Here is a 24678-nt window from a genome sequence, read left to right on the forward strand (position 1 = left end):
GCGGGAAAATAAGGAGCGAGGCAAAAAAAAAAAAAAAAAGAGCGTTTCGTCAGTTTCGTGATTCCCGGGAGCTAAGGGCGAGGCGAGGGTGGTCGTTCGCGTGCGTATTCGTCGATTCAATTCAGATCAAAATCGGGACGTTGATACAGAAACGACTGGTCGGTTGACCATACGCCTAACTGCATCACAGTGAATAGCCCATTATTTCCTCGAGAAACGAGGGGTCTTTCCAACTTAGGACAAGATGGATAGCACGATGATTTGAACCAACGGGCGGACTGTGGTCGACCGATGACGCCATCGATAACGATCTTGTTGTCATACCGACTCGCTAACGCGACATGACCGAGTTTCACGGCCGATTGTGGGTGTGAAGCTCTACTTCTCGGGAATGTTGGCGCATCCTCTTGTTACGAAAAACATTTCCTAAGACTGCACGAATCTCTCCTTGCGAGAAACCGCAAGTTAATTTATTATATAGGTCCTTCTCCCAACTATGCGTAGAAGTTACACACACACGCACGCACGCACATATATGTATGTACTCCAAATATTTATTACTTCTTGTTCCTTTTATAATTTGCCTCATAACTGATAAGCCTTGTAGTAGTTGTTGACGTCACTTTCTCTTTATAATATCTTATAATTTTGCTAAAGTATTTAAAAATTTAATCAAATATAAATCTAAAAATAAGTTCCTTGAATTATCAAAATAATTATGTAACGCTCAAGTTGGTTATTAGAATATCTAAACTTTATACAGCATTTCTCATCGTGTTTGAACTTTATACATACTCATACAACACAGATGATTTCAGTAATAAGCAGTAACATTATCGAAATATTTAAAAAAAAATATTGTAATAACAATGCAAACATTGCAATAAAGCTATTGTATTGTTAGATATTTTTTTATATAATTATTTTGATAATCTAACAAAATCATTTTCAGATATCTGTGTGTATTTAGCCTTTTTATATACTTCAGCAAAATCATTCTTTATGTGTAGCAGTGTTGTGCAATAAAGATTTTTTTTGGATATGATATAAATACATGGACGTGTCTGTGAACTACGAAAATCACCGTTACTAAAGTAATATTTCGACGTTAGCAACGTGCGTTTGTACCTGGCAGAAAGCTCGGCAACATTCTGAAAGCGATCAACACGCGTTGCTACAAGGAAACCTCCCGTCTCGTCGCGTACCATTTTCCATTTCAAGTTTAGTAGCTATGAGACGCGAGCCGTATTGCGCGTTCCATTGAATGAAGACCACAATGCATCCCCGAGTTTCCAGACATTCGACCAAGCAAGCGAATGGAGATGGACGTCGATAAGTCGAAGGGGATTCGAGAAGAAATCCCGATTCAAGACTGCGATACCCTCGACGATCGGTGAACGGTCACGTTTTATTCCCAGAGATAGCGTCGCCTCATGGGACCTTGAGGTTATCTGAGAGCGAAGAAATTTGTCAAAATCCGAAGAGAGCGTGCGAGAATCATATCGAGGATCCATGAACGAGTGTAGATAAATTTTGTTTCATTAGTTACGGACGTTTTTTTTGACAAAAGAGTATTTTTCAAGGGCTCTAAAGATGTAGCTCATTTATTATTTAGATAATTCGATTGGAGAAAACCACTCGAGGGATAAGTCTCTACAAAGTTTTAATATAGAAGAACATGATATTAATAGAGAAATAAATCATGCCAAGATTACATAATTAGTACTAATTTTCTTTTAGTATAATAAAGTACCCCAAAAATATTCCAAGTACTCCAAAAATTTCTGGAACTGTTTAAAGAATTAACATTTTCATATTCTTTTTATTCATTTATTTTTTATTTATTTATCTTTATTTTTTTTTATTTTATATGTATTTTTTAAATCTTTTTTATGATTCTTAATTATTTTTTCATTATCCTTATTCTTTGAGTGGAGTTTCACAGCTGAGCAACTTTGAGTAGATTTATTCGAAAGGAAAACAAAATTATATAAACTCGCTGTTTTTTTTAAATATTAATTGTTTTCACATACGTTTCACGAGAAAATCATGAAACGCAAATTGTAGATAATACAAAAAAACTTCTGAATAATAACACGATGCTCTCAGCAGAATTCCACATGGCAGATTGTTTCATAATATTATAGACACGCGATATTTAGAAGCACGATCCTAAATTAGTTTCAATTCGCATGGGAAATTCAAATTCTGGAAATCCTCTCGTATATTATTAATTTTACTTAATATACTAACAGTCTTTAATTCTTCAATTTTAAAAAGAAATTATCTATCATAATCGACGCGTAAATATATCCTAAAAATCTTAAAGTTCTCATCGGTTATTTAATGTTTATTATGTAGTTTATTACGTATTACTGATGTGAAATTAATTTATAATGACTGAGTAGACGCGCGCGGATTTAAGATATTTTCGATTAGCGGTTCAGCTCCCGTATTAGAATTCTCGCGAGTATCTACCAACGAACATTTGACGAGATTCGCAACGCGTCATTATCCTGTAAGTAGTTTAACGGTACGGATCAGATACGAAACGCCGGAGATAACATTTCGAAACATCAAACGCTAGTCGCGCAATAACCGCGAATGACGCGGCGTTACTATAATGAATGTCGGGATAGGTGAAATTGTTCGCGTATAATAACAACAATTAGATGCGTTACGGGCTCGTTACACGCCGGGAAAGGAGATTAAACTAAATCGCGGGTCCTCACGACGGTAGGAGAGAAGAGGCGGGCAACGAAGTCAAGTTGTTCGCACACAGAGAGGCATCATATGCCGCAGCTCGTTACCTAAGCACTAACAAATGGTTGTTTCCTTCCTTCGGCTCAAGGCTGTTCCAGGTCGGCGCTGCCGCGTGTTTAACACAGTACGAAAGAGCAACGCGCGTTCTTTCTTCGTTTACACGGCTTTCGTTCTTCTTTAGGGACAATGGCCATTCAGAGGCATGGAAAGTCCGCCGGTCACGGCAGGGCGAGCCGCAGCGTAAATATTTTTCAACATTCCTGCGCGAACGCTTTCTAAAGCTTTCATACCGCTGGCAGACCGTGGAAACTTCCCCGAGGAAAACGTCGCGAAATCTGACTGGCGCCTGTATGACGTTTGTCATTTCATTTGATAGTTGGGAAACTTTTCTACTGGCACTAGATCTGAATTGTTTAACATTTAAAGTTGCACTGTCGCAATATCAAGAATATTTAAATAGGTTCTAAAAATACACTCAAATATACATAGAAAGAATGATTTTGCCGAAATATTCAAAAGTTTAGTTGGATGCAGATAAAAAAATTATTTTGCTTGGATCATCCAAATATTTATGTAGAATATTTAAACTAAACTACAGTAAGGTCGACCAGCGTGACGTTGCACCATTTCATGTTATTAGCCTTGAGATAGGTTCGAGTAGTTTCGTACGATATATCTAAACCTTTCTGCTTTCATAACGTTTATATAAGCGTTCAATGTTTAAATTTCTTTAAATTTCTTAGAGTGAAATCCAAAGAATGAAAATTTGCCGTTTTTATTCAAGAGTGCAAATTTTCCACTCTTTCTCAATAGTGGCAACTGTATTTTAATTCTTTTGAAATAAGAATTCATTCCAAGAAATTTAAAAAGTAATTACTTGAATAAAAATATTTTAAGCCAAATAAAATTAGATCTATATCTAATTAAATTTTTAGCAAAACCGTTCTTTCCGTGTGTATGCTAGAAATCGGATATTTATGTAAGTAATAAGCTGAAAGAAAAAATTAATAAGACGAATTTATTAAGGAAGTCATAGAAAGTATGCGAGCCTTGATGTATTATGTATAACCGGCCATAGAACAACGATAATGAATTGCCAATGTCGTGGACGCGTAGCGTTCAATCCTTCATGACGAAACGAAAAATGATTTCCCTCGCGTGACAAGGAGTTCCTGTCGACGCACCGGGAGATCGGAGGTCGGCGCGAGTGACACTAAAAAATTAAACCTGCTCTCCCCGGAGGCGGATGTAACAAATTAAAAACAATAACGCTTATAAGAGGAAGTTCGAACAACGCGAACCTTTTCACATTTAATTTTTTCTAATAACAAAATAATTTTCTAATACAAAAGAAGGCGAATAGAATTTCTCTTTCCCAGAGTATACTCCAGTGTAATACACGTTAACGATTCGTCGGCACGCACGTCGCGTCGTTAAACTTGATTGATTTTCTTATCTGGTCTTATTAATATTAATACGCTGTCGTTACGCGCTCTTGAGACCTTGGGTGCGTAGGTTTTCTTATTTTCTAAAAATATAAATTTCCGGCAGGTGTTCATTATTATATAAAAGGCGTCACGGTCGCACAATGCGATGCTTTGAACGATTATCATTTTTCATAAATAGAAGTTTCACTCACATTGTAGTCATAATCTATATCTTGCAATCAGATCTCTGTCATCGGATAGTTGGCTGGCGTTTTTATCGGTATCATCTACGGACATTCGTATCGCGGACAGCGCAAACACATAGCATAGCAGACCTTCGGGATTTCGTTATGGCGTGAAACATAGAAAAAGCGCAGAAGAAGTTTTTTTTTCGAAGAAGTTTTACACACATAGTCTGAATCGATAAACGATACTAGTGACCTTCGTCATATCAGGGTGAGAGGATAGCACAACAATATTTTATTTGTTTAGCTCGCTGATATTCACCTCGCCGGCAAGATAAACGTTTGACATAAGGGACCTTTGGAATATCATTGTGGCGCAAAAATCGTGAAGCAAGAAAAGCTTGTTTTTTTTTTTTTACTGACCTCCCCTCGTAAAATCTCGCGGGACAATCGTTAAGCGCGTAAGCGCTATTTAAAACGGCGATTTTATCGCGGATGTCTCTCCAAGAAAACGATTTACTTACATTTTATGAAATCTATACATAGATTTATGCACGCTGCGTTAAAAGTCGAAGCAGTGCGCAGAAATAGAATAGAATAGAATAATGCTTTAGATATTATTAGAACCACAAAAACAAACAGTTTTAAAAGGAGTTTTCATATGTGAATTTAAATGACGTTAAACATTTTGACGATTCAACAAAATTACTTTTAAATTTGTATCTAGCTAAATTTTTAGGTACTTCAAAATTATTCTTTCCATATTCGCTTATTTCAATTATTAAAGCAAAATTGTCAGTAACATTTTAACGTCAAAATTCTCCCTGAAGACGTTAAATCGATAAATTATTTTTCATTCATGGGAGAAGAAGAGATTCCCGGAAACACCTTACACAGGTGTGCGTTCGAGTTATATTTTGCGTTCCGTACTTAACTGAAGAAAAAAAAAAAAACGTCAGGAGACTATATGAAAGACGCGAAGTATAAACGGAATGCGAGGTGAACGGTCCCGACTGTCTAACGAGCCGGAAACCGGAAGTGCCGCGTAAGAATCGCACAGGAATCGCGTTCAGACGGTCCCGAACTTGTCGAAGCGGTTCGACTTCCGTTCCAGCGTAAGAGCCGAGACGTTTAATTCCGTTTACTTCTCTCCCCTCTGCCTCTCTCTTGCACCTCCATCGTTCCTTCTTTCATCGATGGAAACCGGAAGTTCGTGTATACGCATTCGCGATTAGCGCAGGCTTACGTAAATAGCGATAAATGTTCGCCTGATAAACCTACTTTCTTAAGTAAAATAAACAACAGCTATATAAATCAAACTAAGGAAATAAGGGAGTTGAAATTAAAACTTGAATTAAAATAAAGCTTAATAATTTTTCTTTCTAGGGTTTTTGATGTATTAATAAGACGCGAATTACAAAACGAAATGACACTTATACGATTAAACAGCGTAGATGTAGAACTGGAGGAAAATATAAAAATTCCCCGCGAAGAGCTTTCTCTCTCGAGAGTATCACAAAAAAAATAAAAAGACATCTTCTATTCGCCTTATCGTCCTCAGCTATAATATAAAATCGCCATGTAGAAATAACGCGTCGCTTTAGGATGCAACTACGCGTCCAGGGTGTTACATGCATTGTGCGGTTAGTTGATATCGCGGATGCCATCTCGGCACGTTTACATATACTTTCTAATTCTGTTGCGCGAGAGCCTTCGCGAAGAGAGGAAACAAATTGCCTCATTACGTAAGTCGTTAAAGCATCCCATATTAAAATGCATTGGATTGGTCGCATCGACCGCGTGTCTCATGCGTACACGCGCGTGTACATTGCACGCTCGTGGGCGAAGCACGCGCGTATCCGTGCACCGCTTAAGTGATCATCTACATGCACGAAACGTGAGTCGCCAGTGTAACGAAGGAAGAGAGAAAGAAGTGCGAAAGGGTGAAGGGAAGACAGGGACGGTAAGAGAGGATAAAAGAGAGCGCGAGTCGAGGATGCGTTCGTACGCATCGCGGCCGGAAGTTGTACGAATTTGTACATCCTGCGCGTATCGCGCGGCCCAAACTTTATACGCTGCCTGTGAAATGGCGGTAACATTTTTTTTCCTGGAGCAACATTACAGCCATGCACCTATTCGCGGCTATATCGTTTCGCTAACTGGTGACCATTTGTATGCTGCGAGAGGCCGGTCGGAAAGCCCAAACAATTTCAACGTAACGACGGCTGGAAAGTTCCTGGATCGGTGCGCGCGTTAACGTCGTCGTTAGATCGTGACGCAGGGGTCTATTTTTGCAGGAGCTATTTGCCAACGGTATCGTGTAAAAGCCGGTATATGCGGCGACCGTCATGTAATTTACTTCGTACTATGTCATATCTGTTGGTGCGAAAATATAAAAGCTATGGTATTAATATTTGAAATTTTTGCAGTAACTTCTTCGTGATCCCTCCGTAAGCTGTGATAATAGAGAAGGACAATTTCTTCTGCACAATTTCTTATTTTCGAAATGTAGCAAATACATGTACAGGAAGTGTTTTATTGAAATTTAGATACAAATCTAAAAATAATCTTGTTAGGCCATTACAAAATGTAGTCGTGTTGCTTTAATTTAATGCCTAAATTTTTCACAACATTACTCATTAGCCTTGAGAACCTTTTTAATTATTTTGACAATCCAACTAAATTATTTTCTAGCAAACTGTTCTTTTCGTGTATTGTACATCATACAGCGCCTTATCTGAGAAACGTCCTGGGAAAATCTTTAGAACACAGAATATCCTCTTAACATCGTTAAAATTTTTTCTTGAATGTCTGTGTAACATGGTTTTGCTGAAGTATCTAAAAATTTAGCTGTGTTTCTACATACAGTGTGTTTCTAAAAATAATTTTATTGGACTAATAAAATAATTATGTTCTTTTATCCTCATGTTATTAAACAAGGATATTCAAACTAATTACCAGAAAAGAATTACGTCGAAACTTTTTGTAGCACTGTTCATCATGCTGAAATTTTCTACATAATTATTTTGATCCAACAAATGTATTATTTTCAGACTTGTATCTACCTCCTACAGTTTTAGATACTTCAACAAAATCATATTTTCTGTGCGGTGACGTCCGGTATAAAAATGATTCAGCAAAATATCTCGATATCGTAAAGAAATATAGCGCGTGAACATAGAGAGAATTTAATAGAGAGAATGACGACATATGTAGACTGTGCAACGTAAAATTACGACTACTACGTTATAAACGTAGATCTATAGATAACTTCACTTGAACAGTCCTTTAAAGTAGCTGAGAATGTTTCCGCTTCATCGGGGAATCCGATTGAAAACAATCGCAGAGAGCGACCCCGCGCGACCTCGCTCCCGCCTCGGTTTCATAAGTGCAATGCGGATAACGACGCTATTATTCCACCCCGTTTCTTATCGAGTAGGTCATCATCATCATCGTCATCGTTCTATCTCTCTCGGCACGCTCGTGCTCCATTCATGTCACTCTCCTACTACTCTCCTTCTCGTTTCACCCTCGTCGTGCCCGCGCCGATATTACGCACCGGGAATTTCAACGGCTTGCTTCAATTTCCATTGAATCGAATTTCTTTTCGAACGGATAACAAACGGAGAGCCGTGAGCGCGACGACAAAACGCGATTGCTGTTACTCGCCGTATTCGCCGTATTCGCCGTACGAGGTACCGTGTGTTGTACCGAGACGTTTACCGATCGCAGTTGTTTCAATTATCGTTCCCGTTCCTTGGCCTCGCGAATGACGGCATCTCGCTTCGATCCGCGCACCAGAATGGAATGCGAGATTCTTACCGCGTGGCGTATCACGCGTGCTAATGAAATACGATGTAAACAGGCGCGATGCAACAATTGCGTCTCAATCTACCGTTATAAATGCTCGATCGAGATGAATAGCGCGGCCGTAATATAAATTTCTCACAACCGCTAGTTAAAATTTCAATAAGCGGAGTCTCTTTCAAGCCTGTTTTCTCTCGGCAAAGAATTTTACGGCAACGTCGTTCGCAACATTTCAATTTTCAAACGCCTCTCGGCGATTAAGCACCTACCTCGAGTGTGATGCTCCGTTAGAATTATAAGCAACGGCGAGATTTTCTTTAAATTGACGTGCCACGGAATGACGGTTCGAATATCGGCATTAAAGTTCTCGTAATCGTGAATAATCCAAGAAGATTGAAAGCCCGACGTTGAAACGACGACGTGCCGAGAACGGCGATTCATCTTAGGGCAGCGCAATACCATTCTTTCCTGCTGCACTAATCCGACGAACGCGAAGCCAGCCGTCTTATGCAAGTTACCGCGATAGTCGACTTACACCTTGACCCGCTTCCAAGCGGACTTAAAACCAGACACCCGGTATATTCGTGCGTCACGAGCTTAAGCCCAACGAGCGTTTTGCACTTTCACGAGAGACACCGTTTCGCAACAGTGACATTTCCGTTGGACCAAACAAATACCAATTAAACGTTTTGCTTACGAGACACGCATCAGCGACTGTCGCAAAATCGCCGGCGGTCCCAATGTCGTTTCGATTAAATTTATAGCGCGGCTTAAGTCTTCGGGACATTCGTTAACTTCAAGAGATTATTCACCGTTCGAGAAATGTTTGATTGCGTTTTGTATGCGTATAAAATATATAAGACTATTCATTCGAAGCCCGGAATATTAACGTTAAATTATTTGTCAATTTGCATTGTCATGGCTCCGCGTGTAACATGGGACACAAATAAAATGTAATATTTATGGCACATCTTTAAAATTCCGCAGAACTGCCAACAATTAACATACGATTACGATCAGTCAACAGTATTACAAGATGAAATATGAGCAAAAGAAAAGTCGTGGAAGAAACTACAAAAATTGGATGTAAAGCCTACTCTCTATAATTGCATAAGCGTAGTTGTAAGAATTCATCAATTACGATCAAATATGAGGAGACTATTCGACTGATTAATTCATACCACACATTCTTACAACTACGTTTACATAATAATTTTACATGAAACGTGGCCGATTTATTCTTCTTTTTCTCGCCTCGAGAAAAAGAAACGACTAGTCCCGTACGATCGCGGTCCGCTTAAACTGGCAGACACTTTTCTCGGCTCTTAATTGCCGATTACGATATTTGTCGTGCGTCTGCCTACGCGCGCCGATCCTTCGTTCAGAGCACCGGATCTCGTATGTCTCCCTGGCGGTGAAATGGAAACAGGGCCGTAGGTGTCTGGTTTCCACGTCGGCGACACAAACCTCATTAATCTCTCGTCCCACCATTTGCAGGCTACGCCGTCACCCTGCCGCCGTCCGGACGACGAATGCACCTCGCGTCGCGGCCCCGAGGCGACCCGTCGTCCTCGTCCTCGTCGTCGTCGTCGCCGTTGTCGACCTCCGCCTCTCGCCGCGGAGCATAAAAGGCGCGATCTCGCGCGACAAAAACCCGCGTCTCGTTTCGTTTTGTCTCTCCTCCTCTCCTCTCCTCTCCTCTCCTCTTCACGTCCCTCATCCCGTCGTGTCGCGTGTCGTCTCGGCTCGTGCCGGCGACGCGCGATAGAAATAGTTACCGACGACATCCGTAAAACGATTTAAGTGCTATTCTCATAGCCTTCCTCTTCTCTTCCTCGATCCGACGTTCCTTCCGTTGCTGCAATCGCATCTGCGCCGCGACGACGGCGACGAGGACGACGACACGGAGCATTCAGACGTTCACCGCGATAGTTTTATTCGCGAACACGGCTCGAATATCACGAGTTACCTCTCTCTCGTCATCTCCTGTCTCTCCCTGGGCATGCTATACCGTTACACGTGAATCTACGCACTATCTTTCCAGCGGGGCTTTCCAACTGTTATTCTCGTGCCTTATAATGCCGTAGTTTCCGGCGAAACAAGTACTTTCCGTAATGTTTGAATGAATATGGTAAATGCAATTGCAGATAAGCGGAGGAATTAGTACTCTAACGTCGCGTAAAACATTAAACAGCGTAAAAAGATATGTAAAAAATAATTAATATCCGCGACGCATGAAAAAAACAGGCTGACAGAGGCAATTTATAACGTAAATATTAATAAGCGTTTAAATGAATATACGATAAATGTCACAAATATAAAGATAATGTTACGAATGCTCTTGCGATATTAGATACCTTTTGCGGTTCGAAGGTATAATAATAATTCACTATTCTATTTTCCCATCATTTTCTGCCGATTATCGGTTATCAGGTAAATAAAGTACAGCGCGGAAAATGATCGCTCTGAATTTTAACGATCGCTTCCTGCTTTCTTCGTGAGGCATGCAGCCTTGTTTTACCTGAACGAAATAGGATAATTACCTCCCGATGATTGGAAAATTATTCATTCGCCGCGATGTATAATGCTCGTCGTGAGCAGAGGCTCGACTACTCTTGGCGCCACGACGCGTTATTACTCGTTATTATTCTCCAGCGGTAACGGCTAATAACGACAGCGCCGTGGCGCCAAGAGTTGACGTTATTCCACTAGCACGGAGTGTTCGGGAACGATCTCGATACGGCGGACGGTATGTTACTCATATCGGAAGAGATCATAATTCGAGCTGGCCGCTCGCGGAACGAGAGATAGAGAGAGAGAGAGAGAACGCACGTCTGCCTCGGTGAATGCCTCGGCGATTTTACTAATTTTCAGTGGTTGATGCAAACGAATCGGAAATCAGCGTTCCCGCTAATTGCGCCGGGATTTACGCCCGTCGATAAAAAGCCGCGAACGATAACGAGCGGAACGCACGCGTCCCATCGCCGCCGTCGTGCATTTTATTACGTCGACACATAGACAGTTGGCATAATATTTGTACCGAGCTGCCATCCCGCGTTTCTTTCTCATTCAGCGCCACGTGGTACCGTTTTCACGGATGGCTCCACCGAATTTGCATTTATCGCGTGTCACGGAAGTCACGCATCGTTAATACGTACGCACTTGTCGTGCTTTTTTTCTCGTTTTCTCTCTCCACCAGGCTCGCGAGTGCCTGTGCTCCCACGGCACACTGGCGATAAGAGCCCGGCATATTTATTATCGGCGGAGAGGACCGTCGAGGCGAATCGTCGACTGAAAGGGCGAAGCGTCGACATAAATCTAGCGGCACGCGAGAAAAAAAAAGAGAGAAAGCGGAAGGGAAAGGGAGAGAGGGAAGGAAGAGGAGGATACTCTTTCTTCTTGAGGAAGAGAGGCCACCCACCCTACCTCTCGACGAACACGCGAAGTCATTTATTTTTCGAGGTCACTCCCCCCGTCCTCCCTTCGTCTCTTACGTCACCTTCTGTACGCTGGCCCGGATAAACCAACGGTCTACAGAAGGAGAAGGTTTAATCCCGCCATGACAAATAAATTATCAGCGTAAATCGGGGCGGACGTTATCGCGGCCTGCATATGTATCGTTTGAAAATTGCTGCGCCAAAGTTTTCCGGTCACGACGCCGGTGATGACGTGACTTCAACTTCGCTCGTTAATTACGGTTGCCGGTTCATCCCTCGTATTTCTTATGCAAATGCGCGCGTAAGATTCAGTCTAGCGGACTCGCGCGGTTAGCGCTCATCTCTAATGGAATCGTGAATCGTTTGAATCAGTAGAACCCGATCATCAAACGTCAATAAAGAGTTCGTTCGTTAGACTTTGCTGCACGATGTTGAACTCGGTCTTATCCACTATCCACTATCCAAATCAATTTTAGAGAAATAACTCAGAATCTTAACTCGCAAATAGTTTCATCTGAGGTGATTTCATACCCCAGCAGTAAAAAAATAAAAATTATCGTTAAATAATATTTTGTATGGATATTAACATATTTTTTTTCTTCTTTAATAACTATTCTTTACGAATCTTTAAATATGCAATTCCATCGAAAACTTGCAGCAAAAAAGCAATATGTTTATTCTTGACTGCGCTGGATGAGTGGCTTACAGTTTTCTACGCTTATAAATTTTAGTAAAAAATCATTGTAGACTCTTATGAAGATCTAGAATTCACTTAATTCCAAGAGAGAGCCAATAAACGGTCGCACTCCTCAAACATGGTAATTAGAAGAAGCGTCACCTATTGCATTCTGAAAATTTATTCTGCATGGATGTGACTTTTATAACCATTATTTTCTGTGTGATATCGCTGATGATGGTCAAAAATGAGCCAAACCCATTAAACATTGTGCCACATATATAATGAAATTGTAAATATACTTTACATTATATAATTATAGCGCACTAATTGCCTTGCAGTTATTTACTCTCACTTGCCCTGATATTAGCTCATTGTTTGAATTTCAAGAGTCCATTAGAAATTGACTTTATTGTTAGAAAAATATCATATTAATTAAAATCTTTATTTTTTAGAAATACACCGTTATAAGTTATTTGATGTACTTATTCTGTTTAATATTTATTTGATTCCTATTACGTTTTTCGGAAAATTATGATTAAATATATCCATAATGTTCTCAAATACTCAAATAAATCAAAAAATAATAACATATATTATATATATGGTTAATAATAGTGATTTTAAATAAAATATAAACGCACTCCAAATAATCGTTTACATAAAAAAAATCAGACTACTCTCGGGTTGAAAAAAAAAAGACGTAAAACAAAATAGCAATTTTAATTAAATTATTGAATCATTATGACTATTAAAATTCATTTTTTTCATTCGTGCAAGCAAAAATTTTAAATCATAAATCACGATGATAAGATTTAGCTGTATTGAAAATCCAAGACAATTTATTAATAAGTTAATAAATGATAAGTAGACTTCTCTCTGCGTTTCTCAGGATTAAAGTTTCATCTCTAATCAGAGGAAGAAATGACAAATAAATATTAAAGCATTATTCATTATTCTCAGTACTGAGCTATCTCTTGTTAACGTCATCACCGAATTAAGCTCTGATTTCAGGAGGTGTCGTGGCGCCAGAGAGCAGATACAGCGGCCAAAGTCAGATAGTGTGCCAGGACGTGCTAGGCAGAGCTAAGCGCCGTCGGGTCCGCGAGACGAGCTAATAAATTAAGTGTTTGAATGGCGTCCTAATGATGAAATCACGAGAAACATAACAACATCCTCCAAAGAGGGGCCCGCCTTCTCGACCTGTAAGTGACAATGATTTGCCTCGTGACTCGTTTCTTTGCGCCCAGCGCGCATTCTCCGGAGCACGTGATCGTTTCATCAAATAAATTGTGACAAGTGAACACCGGAATTTTCTGGTGAATGTTGAATCACTCACAGACAACGAGTTTGATTCGATGAATCTGACTCTTTAACCATAACACATTTCACAGATACATTTGTGGGTTTTTTATTTAGTCATGCGATCGATCTCAAAAAAAATAAGGGCGGAGTATTAGCACGCGACATCTTTGCAATTATAATAATTCATTTTTTGCTTCAAAAGTAGCAACTTAAAAAATTAATTTTTCTCAGAAAAGGAGAAATACTATTTTTCAATTTAATATAAAATTTTTGACTAATCTAATAAATATCGGCAAAAAGAATATATTTTTAACATGATTTAATGTCATTGTCACTTTTGTTTCACAATCTGTAAAACTTACTCTTTTTCAGTTTTAAAATTCTGATTATTTTTTTCTTTAAAAACCTTTTTAAGGTGTGATGATTTTGACTATTTTTTATAAAGTTAAGTTCACTTTTAATGATTGGTAGGATAACGTTTATTTAAATTATTCATGCTAACAATTTGAAATTTACGTTTTCTTGAATTATCCTAAAATCGAGTAACTTCGATCCAGTCGGAATAACTTTAATCTAAATTAAAAAAAAAAAGTCTTATAGCATGTATATCCAAAATTCAAGCTAAGACATCTTAAAACGTCTTTCGATTTTCAGTTTGACATGAGTGCTGTCTGGGCAATGGACATAATCAAAATTTAGATAAAGCTATTCTAATTTTAGGTCAAAGTTATCCCACGGTACGTTATATTTTAAAGGAACGATATATGTATATCTTACACGCTATTGTATACAACCATGCATAAATGATAATGTATGTAAACCGCTTTTATACATAATAAATTCAGACAATGCATAGTCTTGTTTAATGATTGCGCTTTCTCTTCCTCTCGCCTATGTTCTTTCCCTTTTTTAAACGAAACTCTTACTCGAAACAGAGATCTATTTGTAATTATTTCCTGTGTTAAAGCGCCGCGTCGTACTACGTATATAAATCATTCTCCAGGGAGTATGGAAAGAAGCCTTCTCGATAGTCGAATAAATTTGCGCTTAACAGAGCCGGAACGATCGCGGGGCGATTCATCTTGCGTCACGATCTCGAGCTGATTGTCTGCGAGCATTCTTGCGTTCGAAAGTTCATCGATCGCGGTATTCACTAGCCGCGCGGTACAATGTATTGTTGCGGCACGGGGAAGTGCTCGCGTTTCAGTTGAAATTAGCGAGGCGTGCTGTGGGACGTCTTTCTGATCTTTGATATCCTAGGTTGTTCTTCATACAGCGATATAGGCCCGCACGCTCTCGCATGAACGGGTCCGTCGCGCGAAAGTTACAACGACTAGAAGGAAACCGGCATTTCGATATCTATATATATATATATACAGCGAGTGGTTTATCCAACGGGAATGGCACGTCTTACGTGCCTTGCCAAAGCGAGCCGTGCCCAACTCCTTTTCGTTCCTCGTGACCAAATCTAAATTCCATTAGTTTTGATCACGCACACCTGTACAATAATTGTACTTGTGTGTATATTCCCATATACAGCACTTATGTATGAATAAACGAGTTTGTTCGTCCATTAAATATATTCAAATTAGTGGTTAAAAGTTAGACATTAATTATGATTAACGTTTAACGATAATCTGATTCTAAAAATAATTATAATATAGAAGATTTATTGACGAATCAATGAAGGTCAATAAGAGAATAATTCATTTGTTACTTCTCCAAAAAAAAAAAAATTAACTCGTAAAAAGAACACGTATTTTTTTTATGTTAGAGAAAGTGTTATGAGTTCTTGAGGCTTATTAAAGATATGTTATTTTTTAGATTTATTTTGTTAGAATTCAAGTTTAATATTGAGAAAAATAAGACTGTCAAACATAAAATTATTACAAATCATTATTTAAAAATTAGGAAAAGTATTTTATCTTGCAATCATATATAGATTAATGATGTAACTCGCTAACGATTTTCTTTAATTATCTCGAATTTGAAAGCAGAATCTGCAAATGATGATTGCGAGCAAATCGACAAATGTCACAATATCAAATATCTCGAATTTATTTATTTTTTTTTTATCGTAACATTACTTAACCAGTTTTCGTCAAACACTACATTTCGCACGCATTCAATTTGATAACAGTGGTTCAATCATTCAAAAAAAATATAGTTATTTACCGCTCGAAATGCTTGTAAAAATATCCATGTCTATAAACCAATTCATGTCGACGCGACGCAGAGATCGAGCGATGGCTGTCGCCATCGGTGCAACCAGAATGCATTCACGCTAATTGAAGAGCTCACGCTTATGTCAGTGGGACGCATAAGCTTTGCTATAAATAGCCGTGTTTTGCCATGAGTTTTGCACGTAATGCGTGCAGGCACGCGTGTCGCGATTGATCGTACTACGCGTACATATACGTGAAAGCGTAAATACACGTTGCGCGGATGCACGTTAAAGGAGCGGTGGCACGATGACGTCAGTGGTAGTGGATTGACGTCGTGCAATTGGAACTCGTCGATGCTAATGGGCCTGGTCAAAGGCAATGCGGCGACAGAACCGGGTTGCTTCGTCGACTCAGGCCGTGGAAATATTCGCGTATTCCATTATAATTGCTCCGACATGTAAGAATTTTGATGAAAAAGGTGTGATAACATATTCTCAAGTGAGTGAATATTTAAAAGAAAATATAAACGTCGTCTATAATTATTGTCAATTATTGAATATTACAGTTAATAGTCTGGTTATTAAAATAACTTTTATTAATTTTGCTTAAAAATGTAAGTAAAAAATCTATCAATATCGACGTGTAATCTTTCTAGCAGATAGAAATACCGTATTTCAATGCTACATACATTTACTTTCAGTTCTTTATGACAAATTTCCACACATCCCAAATTTAATTTCAAAGTAAACGTTGCATGCAACACTCGCTCTTAGAAAATTAAAGAGGCCTTCTGAATGATAATCTCTAAGTAAAACTGAAATTTTTGTATATTCCAAAAATGCCTCGTTATATCCCGAAAGAATTTATTCAGATATATCATCAATAATTTTCTCTTAAAAAATTCATAAAAATCACATATTTTTAAAGCTACTAGAAGTATCTCTTGATTCGCGAGACATTCTGCGATCTGATTTCTTAGATATTTTTCTTAGCAACGCATTATCAAACTTTTATCTCTCTTTAACGACTATTTATTATGCGTTTCGTTACTTAAATGTGATCTGGATCACAGTCGGACTCAGGAAAGCGAACTGCGGTACGATCAATTTCGACAGGTGGTGGTATCTAAATACCGCACCGCGACGATTTTCGATAGAACCGCCGACAAAGAGTCGAGTTAATCGTCGGCGAGTGCGCTGCGGGAAAACGGTCGATTGGTTTTCCAACGGGAGTAAATATTTTAAAAAGTGGGTTGTGCTTGGTAATTTGCGGCGGGGACGAGGCGCACACACACACATATACACACACACACACACACGCACGCACACACACACACACACACACACACACACACAAAAACACATACACACACACACACACACACACACACATATACACATATACAGCAACCCGTCAGTTCTTTCCGCTAGTATTTACCGTGTACGTGTGTGCGCGCGGCGCTCGGCGCGCACTCGTGTTTCGTCCACGTGGAGGGTGGTGTAGATCGATTGTCCTTGCCTCTCAAGGCTGCTGTATCCCGAGGGGGGTGGGTTGGAATAGAATTTATAGCATACGCCGTTGGCATATTAATAGAACCGACAACAACACGGTGGCACATCCATGCGACGGAGCCGCTGCGAATCCAATTTACACGACGCGACGTGCCGGTACGCGAATGACGAAAATAAGAGTCGCATAGGATGACGATACGCCCTCGTCGTTGATCGTTCATCGGGAACGAGAACGGGGTGCGGGGTACGGGGTGCGGGGTGCGGGTTCGTCCCGTCGATTTTCCGCGACTCCACACACGTTTACATCGATTTAATCCTATCACCCGGAGGAAACGAGAAGGGGCGCGGCCAAGAGAGGGGAGAGAACCCGAGAGAGCGCAAACTGCTATCTATCCGCGATGTATTGCAACGCGCGTGTTGAACACGCGCGAGGAATTTGCTCGTTATCAAGCGATGCCGCGCATGTAATAGTTTGTATGGCAGCGTCCCGCCGCTGCATGTTCCACGTGCGTATGCGCCCGCGGGGCCGAGGCCGGAGTCGTTAACGTGTAATTAAAACCTTAATCGTACACCGAGCTTCGTAGTCACACACGTGGCGGCACAGCCTCGTGATCATCGACTAGAAAACAGTATGACCGATGACGTCACGGCGCGGCACACACGGCCGGACCGCGTTACGACAGCGATTCCCATGGGGAACCGCCGACGCGGGCCTGGCACCGTGATTAAACGTAATCGTTTGTCTGTCTCATGGTCAAAGCCGTCGTCATCATCACCGTCGTCGTCCTCCTCCTCCTCCTCCTCCTCCTCCTTCTCCTCCTCCTCCTCGTCGTCGTCATCATCGGCATACCGCGGATCTCCTCTTCCGGCGCGCTTCTGAGTCGCTCCAGAATCGAAATGAGATATCATCCCGGCCGTTGTCAACGAGGAAATATTAGACAACGGGACCGTGGCGAGCTCGATAATACTGTACCAGGATTTTCTTTACAGTATGGCTGCTTGGCGAGATAGAGGCAAGCATAAATATCTCAAGCGTTCTCGCGTGAGGTGACAAGCTGGATCAGTACTTAGGGGACTCTATAATGGGACTAACTTGAGAGGAGAAGAGAGGGGGGAGGGGGAGGGGGAGGGTGGAAGACACCAACATGATCGTACTGTGCTATGAATTTTCGTACAGTAATGCAGTATGCGCGCGATGTGTGCCGCGCGATGCATACAGGGAGACAATGGCTATGTACTATCCACGCGCCCGTGTGTATTTGTACGTGCTAGTCTCGTCTCGCTACTACGACGTATACATCACATCGGGGGGGGAGGGAGGGGGGGGGGGGGGAGTCTGTGACACATACAAGAGAGTGCGGGAGGAGATTACTATGCGGGGGACTATAAATCGCACGCTCGATGCGACGTGCTTGCGCTCGTGAGCGTTTAAAATGTATTTCATACATACGTCGGAGCGTGTAATTCGCCGATGGATCCTCGCGTGAATTCGCTTTAGAAATTATCAGTTAATTCGGGCGCGCGTCGACGGTAAAAACGTGCGCGGGCAAGTCAAATAACTGTTTATAATCGGGTTAAATATCGCTCGTCCGCGGATCCAATTAAAAATTCGATAATTCGGATACTTAAAAAAAAAAAAAAAACTGAGACTGATAGGATATTTTATATATAGATACATATATACACGACATTCGCGAGCCACATGGCCATTTTTCGTGTGGCTCTCTGACGTGACCGATCGTATAGTCGATAATTAAGTAGCGCGGTCCACCAAATGCGATTACTTTGCGGCGGTGAAATTGGCGGGAAATCGCATTTAATAGTCGCGAGGAAATAAAGAAAAGCCCTCCCCTCCTGGCGGAGAATCATTTTCGTGCATTATGGCGTACCATGACGCATTATGATGCATTATTATGCATCATGACGCATTAGGATGCACTATTGCGCGTTGGTAGCGAGCTTTGTGCAGTACGGCGATGCCGGTAATGCTATAAGTCTTTCATAAATTATATACAGGGTGCTGGAAAAGTATTTTGCCGTGACGCTATCTACCTAAAAGAATTTCGATAGCGTTTGGCGGAACAATTCGTTCTAATACAATTAATTTTAAGATTCAACTCGTATTGGTAACAGCGAACATTTAAATAAAGTTTGATCAATAAAACAAACGAGACAATAAAAAAGAACAATTCATTAACGTAAAAAATTGCTGTTTATGTGCGAACATAATTGATGATTTCTCTCCTATTCCAGAAAAAAATCTTGATATGCCCATGTTTATTGAGTATTAAAGTAATATTACAATTCTTTATACAGAATCATGCAAAAAATTGCTGTCTGAGCGTCATGTAACGCGAAGGAATCTAAGATAATTATTTCTGTTTGACTGCAGCGCACTTCAAGAGTGCATCAAGGCCGTCGATAATTATGCAAATTATACCTGATAATCTCGTAGAATTAAACGCGAGGTGACGAAATCCAAACGTATTTTCTACTTCGTAAATATGCAATCAATCTCAGCAATATCGTGAGATGAGGACAATGAGAGATGCGAAAGGTGCAATTCGGAGATGATAAGATTGTCGTCAGTAAGAATGAATGAGAGAGAAAAAGCGAAAGAAAGAGAAAGTAAGAGAGGGCAAGCAGCATCCTTTCTTTACTTCGACGCAACGCATCGTAGCGCGATGCTTACCCATGCATACATACAGGAAAAGGAGAACAAGATCAAGTATACAAGGTGATTCGGAAAGAAGGGAAGTCGGTGCGCCCACCCTCCGGAAATGATGTCTAAAGCCTGATGTTAGTGCAGGCTTGCGTGCCGTCTCGAGCGGCATGTACCGGCTGCATCAAACTACGCATTATTCCTCGCTACTATGTTACGCGGTGTTGCAGCGGAAAAATCTCACTAGATACGCTGCTGAGGCGGCAAAAAATTATTTTCTTTTTCTTTCATCGACTTTGTAACACCGCTCGGTCATTTGAATAACGAGATCTTGCTAAGATCTGAATTGATCAAGATGCAGAAATTATAATATTTCAAATGGATAGCCGCATTTTCAAGAAATATTAATCTTCATTATAAGTATAATATAAAGTACCCTTACAAATTGACAAAACTATGTCTAAAGAAAAATAACGTAAAAACAATTTTATTGAAAAATGATTATATTTTTTAAAATTATTATTTTAAATTAATTGTTATTTTAAATATTTACTACAAAAATAATAGTTAAATCAAATTAATGATTCTTGTATCAAATAAATATATGTTTCCATTTAGTACATTTTTTTCAGTGTATATACGTGCCATTAAATTAATAACAGCAAATATTAATAACAGCAAAGTATCAAATATTATTTCTTAAGAAATTAATATTTTTCTTGTAATATTTTTGAAATATTGTAATAGAAACACCCGACGAGAAAAGGTAATATTATTCTCTTGTATCCGCAACTCAGATTCTGACACCTTTATTTACTAAATTGCCTAAAAATGCATTCGCAACGCGGCGATACACCATTTGTGCACCGAGTCAACGTACCATGAATGCATCAAGTTTCGCGTATACGACACTATTAATTAATGAATCTGCCAGGCAAGGAGCAACAAGAAACGAGAAAGCTCGTTTCCTCCGCGGGTATCCATTTACTTCTGTTCTTTCTTTTTCTTCTTTTTCTCTCTTTCTCACTCTTTCTCATTTCTTTTATTTATGCAGCATGATTAACCTGTCAAAACTTGTAACGATCGACTTGTATCGGTGATAAAATCGAGAATTAAGTATCTTTCGCTAATTACGACTAATTAGCAACCGATTGACGAGATCTCCCCTGTTACCGCAAAAGTAGTATCCGCTTAAGAGACGTTCTTTTAATTAATCATTAATTACCAACTGATAATTTTAATCAAGAAGCGCCGTTAATTATACTTCCTTTGCTGTGATACATTTTAGACGAAACATGAAAAATGGGAAAGCTCATAGCCCACAATAGTCGTTTAATTTGTAAGCGATCCCAAAATTATCATAATTAAGTTACAAATCGCGTGTTCGTTTCGTCGTTCGGTATAAGTCAATAATGTATCACTAATTGCGGCAATCGTTACGGGTATTAACAGGAACGTGTTCACCATATCTATGCGTGTCGTCTAAAAATCGTCACGGCAGTCTAGTCACTATATGTCACGTCACGGAGCCCTACGCGGCCCGTCACGGTTCCGGGACCATGCGGGTCGTTATATTAATTTAGGACTAGTGCTCATTAAAACCTAACGATAGCGCTCATTATGCCCATCCGATAACGGCGCAGCGGCACAGATTATTATTCACCGATTATATCGTGCAGCATTTTGTTTCGCCTTCGTTACCGAACCCCGAAGCAGGACGATTACACGAGGAATTTCATCGTCTTGCCCTCTCCCTCTCTTCCTCTTTCTTCCTTACTACTTCGTTTTTTTGACGATGGCTTTTTAATGCTCAGCATGCGTGGCTCTAATTACCGCTGTGTGAAATCGTACTCGAACACGAGGTCGACTTTTTTCTCCTTCTTGGCCTCTTGCGACGTGAAACGATCTGACGAATTTTTTTTAGAAATTTAAAAGTTCACGAATTATCCGTTGTAACAAAAAAAAAAATACTTCGTTACCGCGAATCGCATTTCTATTATTGCTATTAAAGTTAATCGAGATTTAAGATGCACGAAACAAATAAGATTCATAAAAATTTTACTGGACTTTTTTTCTAAAATATTTACACAATTTACTTCTGGTTTATTTGTATAAGTATTCGGCAAAATATCTTTCAAACATAATTATATCTAGGCAAAATACATAATTTAGTTTATTCGGACTTTTTCCATTTTTCGTAACATAAAATAGCGATGGCAATCAACACGGGATCCTTGATTTATAATAGCAAGCAAAAGCTACAATAGTGATTTTAAATCCTTGATTTTCAAAAGCAGACGCTACGGAGGTGATCATTGCGCACCGGCGCCGCTACTGTCCTTCATCCTTTCCATCCCAGCTCTATCCTGCATTCTACTAGGATTAAGGCCGACGGCATTCCCGGGTTTAATAAGTGTCGCCTGAATGACGTGAATTAGTCCAATATGTCTGAGGTCCCCAAGGTAGCAACAATTCAGGGCCGCTGCATCGCGTAATTAAAATTACTCCGCGCGTCATACTTTACGCTTGGGAGACGCAGACGGGCGTACGAAAGGGGTAGAAAATGGGAATATCGCTGCTATAGCGATTCAAGAACTGGCGAGAGTTTCGATTCACTGAATTCTCCAAAATCGAATGAAAGATATTAAATACTTACACAAACAAAATGAAAAAAAATAAATAAATAAATAAATAAATTATGAAAATATTTTGAAAAAAAATCTAATAAAATTTTTAAGAATCTAATTCGTTTCATATATTTTAAATCTTGGTTATTATCAGTATTAAATTTTAATCAACCCCCCATAAGGGGGTGAAAAGTGTTTGAGACTCCAAATAGGATGATAAAAAATATATGTAAAGCAATGATCAATTAGCTCTAACAATAAGTGACGATATCTCAAAAATACGATTAATATTTTTAGCCAATTAGTGGCTCTGATAAAACAAAAATAAGCGTATGTATCTCGCAGATATTCTTTAACAGGTAGAAGGGAGACTCGAGCAGCACTCAGTCTCTCGGAGTGGGTCCTTCTTCAGAGAAGTACCGGGGCGTACAACTGACTGTATGAGATTCTCTTTCACTACGTCCTTTGGCAAACGCCGTCCCAACCCCTTTCAACCCCTAAGGAGAACGGCGCTCTTAAGGGATGGCCTACTTTCGCCATCGATACGCCTGCGATTGCATTTCTCAGAGCCACTCGAAAACGATACGCGGCATGTATCGAGTACGGTTATATTTAATATAAAACGATCAAACGCGATATATATCCTATAGAACGAAGAGACTATATTACAATAAAAAGGCAGTATAAAAACTGAAGAGTATATTGCTTGTGACGCTGTAATTAAATAAATCAAATGAAATCGGTCTTCTTTATCGGTAAATAGTTTTGTTTATGGTCTTTGACACTCTGACGCTGACAGTACTCGCAAAATTATCTGAGAAAAGCTATGCTTGAATATTGATGAGGACTTACTTTAACTGAAGGTACGCTGCGCTGCAATGCTCGATCTGAAAACAAGAAACATCAAAGTTAATAAAAAAATTAAACGAAAAGGGCTATATTTGGTCAAAGGGGATCTTGGTGCCTAATAAGATTTTTGCGTAAATCTTACAATTTTCAGTTTAAACAAATTGCGCACCGATTATTTGTCGATCTTAAAGCTATAGGGAACATAACATCATAAATTAAACTGACGAGCAATTTAATGATACGTGTAATTTTTGTAACATTTGCGATCTTATTGCTGCAAGAAATGATATATCGAGCAAAAAATTGTATTATACATGTAATATACGTAAATAAAATGCGGATCGCATGATTTACTAGGTAAGCGATAAAAAAAACGCGCGCTGAAAATCTACTGATCATGGAAATAAGACGCAACAATCGCAAACGCGGGTCAACGAACCTCGAAATTGGATTCGACGCAAGCGCGAATTCGTGTCTTTTTTACTGATGCAGAACGAAACGCAAAGAATCGAGAGATATCCACGTGCCGCAAAATTCCTTAGAGAGGGAATTTAACGATCATTGACATTCGCGTGGACATATCGTGTAAAAGAAGGATGTTTTTCTGCACAGTCAATTCCTCTTCCTCCCCCCTCACCCCCCCCTACCACCCAGCCAATGTCCGCAGGCCCTCGTATTCGATATCAGCGTGCAACGACCGTGATCGTTGGCGCGTGGCGGTGTTAATGAACTTCAACAGTATGTTGCCCAAAAGCACGTGGTAATTTCGAATGCGTGCGTGAAGGTTTACGCGGCAAATCCGGAAACCAAATAAGCCAACTTCGTAGAATTTAAATTGAATAAATCATCATTATAAAACAGCAAAGTTATTCCATTAACTCTCCCATTCTAGAAAATACAGATTTCTAAATACCGTCTAACTTATTTTAATAGAATTTTTGAACATCCGGATTTAACATCTACGTAATGTGTTAACTCGGAAAACAGGCCAGGACGATTAAATAGCTCAGTTGAAATTCTTGAGCGAAGGACAACGATATTAACAGTATTATTAATTAAATTCCGCGCGTTCGTGACGAAACCGCTAGATGCGTTGCTCAATCGATAAGCAGTAAATTAAGCATGGACAGATGCAACGCTCAACATCTATATTATATTACAGAAAATACATAGCGAGCGATATACTTAATCGCGCGGTCAAAATTCCAAAAGTCGTGTATATGTGCTGACAAATATTGCTATGTGACTTTCTTACTTCAACAGC

The 24678-nt window shown here is 39.7% G+C and overlaps 1 protein-coding gene across 1 annotated transcript in view; it reads right to left on the reverse strand.

Annotated features, from left to right (window-relative positions):
* The window catches only part of Pdk1 (Phosphoinositide-dependent kinase 1), a 384329-nt gene that overhangs the window by 234459 nt on the left and 125192 nt on the right, over window positions 1-24678 (reverse strand). The window contains exon 2 of the mRNA XM_087415474.1: window positions 23418-23452. The gene's annotated coding sequence lies outside the window, so the exon portion shown is untranslated. The remainder of the gene's footprint in view (window positions 1-23417; window positions 23453-24678) is intronic.

The sequence above is a fragment of the Acromyrmex echinatior genome, chromosome 18, assembly GCF_024713525.1.
Source record: "Acromyrmex echinatior isolate Ae372 chromosome 18, ASM2471352v2, whole genome shotgun sequence".
Classification (NCBI taxonomy): Eukaryota; Metazoa; Arthropoda; class Insecta; order Hymenoptera; family Formicidae; genus Acromyrmex; species Acromyrmex echinatior.